Below are 6077 nucleotides of genomic sequence, written 5' to 3' on the forward strand. Positions count from 1 at the left end.
TGCATTATCAAAAGTCATGGACATAATTCTAGTCCTAAGACCATACTCATCAATAGCTTGCATTAGATGATGAGCAATGTTAAGACCAGTGTGGGGTATTCTAACATTCTAAAATGAATAATACGCTTTTGCAACAACCATTCATCATCTATCTAATGAAAAGTCACACCCAAGTAATGTAGTCCATAACCACCATCCCATGCATCTGCAGTTAAAGAAACTCTACAAGGAAGATTACTTAATAGTTGAATTAACCTTTCTTTATGCTCTAAATAGTTTCTCGAACGAGCAATTTTTCTAGAAATTGGCTCGTGTTGAGGTTGTAGTGCTTTGTTGATGTAATTATGAAAAGGTTCATTGTCAGCAAAAAGAAAGGTTTGTTCAGCATGCACAAGCATTTGTGCGAGTTCGTCCCTATCCCTCTCATAATTGTAAGTGAAACCGTGTGGATGATACTGAGATATTTTGGGTTGTGCTGGATCGCTAGAGGGTTCACCACATTTTTTGGAGTGTCTAGCTAAGTGACCCATCCCTTGTTTAGATATAGCAGATAAAATAATGTTACATGTTTTGCACTTAGCTTTGCTTTCATCCTTATTTAATAAAAAGTAGTTCCAAACCTTACTCTTTCGATGTTTCTTAGTTGCCATTTCCTCTTCCGTACACCACTCATCTAATGGGTTTGGGATTTCAGAGAAGGGCCTATCCACTGATTGTCCACTAGTTCCGGATCCCATGCTAGGCATTGTTGATAAAAATTGAGGTATAGTTTCGGGGGAATGGTAAGAACTAGGATCTTGTGGTGTGCCAAATTCGTAATAGGGTTGGTATGCGTTTGGTTGAAATCTTGGAGGGGGATTCATACCGATTGCAGAAAACGGTTGGTACATTTGGCTATACTGATTGAATCCCATGTTTTGAGGTGGCGGCATAGACATGTTTGGGTTTTGTTGGTCACTAGAAGTAGCTATGTGTTTGGCTTTTTTGGAGGAGGTATTTGGTTTTGATGCCATTGCATAAACAAATTCACAAAAACAAAACATACTCAATTAAAATTAACAAAAATAACACTAATTAATATAAAAGGAATCAATTAACAATAATAGCTAATAAGGTACTAATAATATAATTGTAAATAGAAAATGATTAGTAATAATAAACCAAAAATGATTGAAACAAAGTTGAGTTAGATCTTACAACCAATATAGTAGAAATAGAATTAGGAAATGTGAGAATCGCAACTTCAAAGGTTGAATGATCTCCAAAAAATCTTCACCCAAAGAACAAGTAATTTTGTAGTAGTATTATTAATTATTTTAAGATCAAAGTGTTAATGTATAATTGAGAGATTTTGTTATTTAGGAAATAGGAATTGAGAACTTTGATAATTCTGAATTGAGGAGATTGAAATAATACAGAAGAATGAATGATGAGATGAGAGTGATGAGTTGTTTGGAAAAAATAATGAAGTTTTGGTGTATTTATAGGGAATGGAAAAAAATTAGCCGTTGTAAAATTAGCTGTTGTGAAATGAACGTTGCAAAATCTGCAAAAACTTAACTCTTGTGAAAATTAGTCGTTGCAAAATGCAGTATTGAACATTTGTGCATTTGTGTAGTTATCATGTGTTGCATAGTGTACCTAGTCTTGTCATTGTCACAATGTCAAGTCACATCACAATTTGCATCAAATGAAAAGCAAAAGGAGGCAACATGTTTCAACGACACTCTTAGCAACTTCAGCGAAATTGGTTTTTAGTGGGCCTAGCCCACGGGGTAGGTCACGGGCCCAGCCCACGTGCATGAACGGGCCAATTTCACGGGCTCGGGCCCGGGCTGAATTCAAAATTCCTCAAACGTGCAAGGCCCACGGCCCATGTTATGGACAGCGGGCCGGGCCGGGCCCATAGCGGGCTCAAGCCGGGCCGGGCCTAGAACGGGCCGTGCTCGGGCAGCCCACGGGCCATCCCGGCCCGTGGCCACCTCTAGGTTGATTAGTCAACCGGAGCATTTGATAAGTAGCAAAAGCTGTTTTTTCCACTAGTGCGGCCCAAAGTCAAAGGGCCAACTTCTTGTCTACTTTAGGGGAGAAGGCCCGGTAGATGTTGCTGTAAACAAATTGGGAGTTATGAATGAAGCTGCCCCAAGATTTGGGGCTATAGTCTTATACATTGAGGTATTATTACAAATACATAGACTGACAATCTTGTATGTCTTTTTTTCTTTTGTTATTTAATACAAGTCATTTTTGTTTATTTTATGGTAGCACCGAGGTTATGGCAATTCCATACCTTTTGGCTCTATAGACATAACCCTCGAGATGAGGAAGTTAGAGGGTGTTTAACTTCCGAACAAGCACTTATGGATGCCGCGGAGTTAATACTTTTCGTGAAGAAGAATTTTCTTGATCAAAATGCACCGATAATTGTCATGGGTTGCTCCTATTCGGGAAGTAGGTTTAACTTGTTTTGTATTACTTTTGTGAATATAGCTCAAATATATAATATGATCTTGTAGCTATTGGATGTAATCTGATATTGTTTCTGCTTTTTCTTACAGTGTTAGCTGTATGGTTTAGGTTTAAATTTCCCCATATTGCTATTGGGGCACTAGCCTCCTCAACTCCTATTTTCTACTTTTATACGGATGTCTCGGAGAGTGGATATTGTGAAGTAGTTAGCCATGATTTCAAGGTATTTACACACACTAATATAAAATTATATGTAGTATATATATATATATATATGTTTATTGTCATATTAATTTGATTGTGAGGTATTGGTTTTAGTTCATCATAACTGATCATCTATATAATATATGTGGGTGTCTAATGGTGTACAATACCAGTCTACATATCCATTCCTATGCATGCACCCTCCTAATCATTCCAATCAAATTTAATATGAAGTTTTAGATTAAGAACAAGACAAACAACAAGCTAAGACTGTTGATTGGGTAATTTACATGATTCACTATTTGAAGACGTTTCAATGATATAAGAGCGTACATTACAATTTTATATTTAATTTCACATTAAAGAAAATATACTAAAATCAAAATAGTTTAAAAAGGTTTTGATGTTATTTGTTTTAAGATAATAGGTTGGCTCTTTTAGGTAAAAGATATCATTTTAAGCAATTTAACATTTGGTATATCAATTTAACATTTCCCCATCAGTTAGATATCATTTCAACCACCATAGCTTTAGCGAGGAGTTGTCTAATGAAACTACAACTGATCAAAGGTCGCCCAGCGCGCGGGACCGGGACAAAGAAATGCCCGGGCTTGGGTAAATTTTTCTAGGATCGGTTCGATTTTTTTTTTTAGATTCGGGACAATCAAAAAATGACTTTTTGGTCCGAAAAAGCGTTCTTTGGACAACAAAGATCGACTCGGAATTCAACCCTGCCCGGGCTGTTGAATGCACCGATTCCTAATGTGTCGGCCTATCCCGAACCCGGTCCGGCCTAGAATTTGATTATTATTAAATGTTCCTTGTATATTATTACACAGGTTGTAAGCGAAAAATGTTACAACAGAATAACACCATCATGGGAGATCATCATAAACATTAGTCTAAGACCTAATGATCTTGACTATCTCAGCAATCTTTTCAGCACTAGCAGGTAAAAGTTGAGTAATTTATTAGTTTTAATTTATGATCAGTCCAAACAGTTTATTTCTTCCTCTATAATTAAAGTTTGACATAACATCAACGTTTTTTTTTTTTGATTCAGTCCATTATTGATAGTCAATGAGCTTACATCAAGCTTATCTGACTTATATTCTATGGCCGCGCAATATAATGGACGTTTCAACACCTTAATCAACGATATTTGCGATAATATAATCCAAGCCCAGATAATGACATTTTAGGAGGTATTTCCCGTGCAGTATTGGAATTAAACCGTGGAAATTGCTTTAAACTAAGCTTCTTACCAGATCCCATACCTGTTCAAGTTACTGATCAAATGTCATTGAAGACATGGGATTGGCAGGTAATTCAGTAAAATAAAGTCTATTACTTATTATTACTATAGTGACTAAGTTAATTTCTTTTGGTGACTAATTTAATCTATTTAGTGACTAGGTCTACTTTTATATAAAAAATAGACCGTCTCTTTTAATAATTTTTTTTATTACTAATACCGTCAGTTAATAATTATTGCAATTACGTTATTTAGAAAATTTTGTCAAAAAACACATTTTTTGTTACAATTCTTTTGTTGAAAACCATTTTTTTTTTAAATACAAAATTTCCTATTATTTATTAAGAGTTTTCTTTTTTGGTGAAATAAGGGGGATGCATTAAATTAAATCATTATTTCAAAAAACTCCACGTAGTCAATCATAGTGTTATTACTAATACATTCTTCTATGCAATAACTAGGAACCTAGGTGAAAATACTAGCTGCACTATTACATATTTGGGGATCTTGATGCGCCATACAATATTTCGCCATACTATCTGCAAGTGTGTTGTCCTGCCTCCTACAATTCCGAATCTTGAAATCTTCAATAGTCTTGCCTAACTCCCTGCATTTATTAAGAGTTCTATGAACCATATTTGTCTATCATCCAATCTGCAGCTTTGCAATGAGTTAATTATCCGTCAAGGTTGTGACAATGGTACAATGTTTCTGCCAAGACCTTACAACTTAACGAATGCTATTAGTTATTGCATGAGGAAATATGGGCGTCGTCCACGCCTAAATTGGATATCAACTTACTACAGGGGCAATGTATGTTTAATTCTATTATTTTTTGAGGGTACATGTTTGATTCTATTGTATCTCATATTCATATCATTACTAATTATGTTTTGCTCATAATATTTTGTTCATTGTTTTTTATCTAATAGGCGGATATGAAATCAACTCTTAAAAACTCGGCTAGCAACATAATTTTCTCAAATGGGCTAATGGATCCATTAAGTCCTTTCGGGTAAGTTTAGTAATAAACTTAATTGATCTTTTTTTTAGCTTCTTTGATTGGCTAACTATAAATAAATTAAAAAAACAGGGTGTTAGAAGATATTTCCAAAGAAGTGGTGGCAATTACTACAAAACAAGGTATTAGTTGTTGGATGAGCATACGAGTAATTATATATGAGTAGTATAGTATCACATTTTAAGTTGTATAGTTTCTACTCTTTGTTTACTTATTGATTATTATGCTTTCCATTGATACTTTTTCCTTTCCTTTAATATTTTTTTTTTGAAGGATCACATTGCTTAGATTTTGATGGTGCAAAATCAGATGATCCAAAATGGTTGAGACACCAACGAGAAAAGGAGATTAAGATATTAGCCCGTTGGATCCAGCAGAGTGAATTACATAAAGCAACATCGGAAGCGATTTCCCCAACTTTCTTTTTCTGGATTACTATCATCCTCGTTGTAGCTTTAATAAATCAATAATGTTAATTGTTAGGTGGTTTTTTGAAACCAAATTATGAATGTTTTGATGTGAATATTGTAGATCATAAAGTTTTAGGTCTAGTTATTGTTACACATACTTTTTGGCCTTTGTAGGCTTGTTTGGATGTAGATCTTTTGGCTTGGTTATAATACAACTTCTCTTACTTAGCAAAAAAAATTGTTACACAATAAATTATTGTAAGAGCGAGGTTCATTCACACATGTGAATTAACACCTCATCTCCTATCTCCTACTTCACATTCACGGTTTCTCCAATTACACCATCACAAAGTCTAGGTCTCTCTCTCTTCCATCCCCCGCCTTCCTCTAGCGAGCCACCAAGCGCTGTCCCCAACCATGGTAAGTCATTCTCTATTGAGTGCAACATCTAATTTCGCGATAATGTACAAATTTAAAGCTATCAAGTTCGACATCCATGACGATTCTTGGAAGCCATTGTTAGGTCGCTCAATTTCTCTCTCTTCCTCCGCCATTGAATCCTCCTTGATTTCGAAGTTAATTTCGAAAATTGATTTTAAAATTAATTTCCGAAATTGGTTTTGAACAGAAGTTGTTTAGAAATCAGAAAAGAAGAAGATTCAACAAGTTTGTTTAGTAGAATCTTAACAATTTTCAGATCAAATATGCAGATTTCAGA

General features: G+C 35.0%; 1 pseudogene; it reads left to right on the top strand.

Moving 5' to 3' along the window:
- Positions 1-2127: 2127 nt before the first annotated feature.
- Positions 2128-5419, top strand: LOC109136401 (uncharacterized; annotated as a pseudogene).
- The last annotated feature ends 658 nt before the right edge of the window (positions 5420-6077 follow it).

This window comes from Beta vulgaris, chromosome 3, assembly GCF_026745355.1.
Source record: "Beta vulgaris subsp. vulgaris cultivar EL10 chromosome 3, EL10.2, whole genome shotgun sequence".
In the NCBI taxonomy this organism is placed as follows: domain Eukaryota; kingdom Viridiplantae; phylum Streptophyta; class Magnoliopsida; order Caryophyllales; family Amaranthaceae; genus Beta; species Beta vulgaris.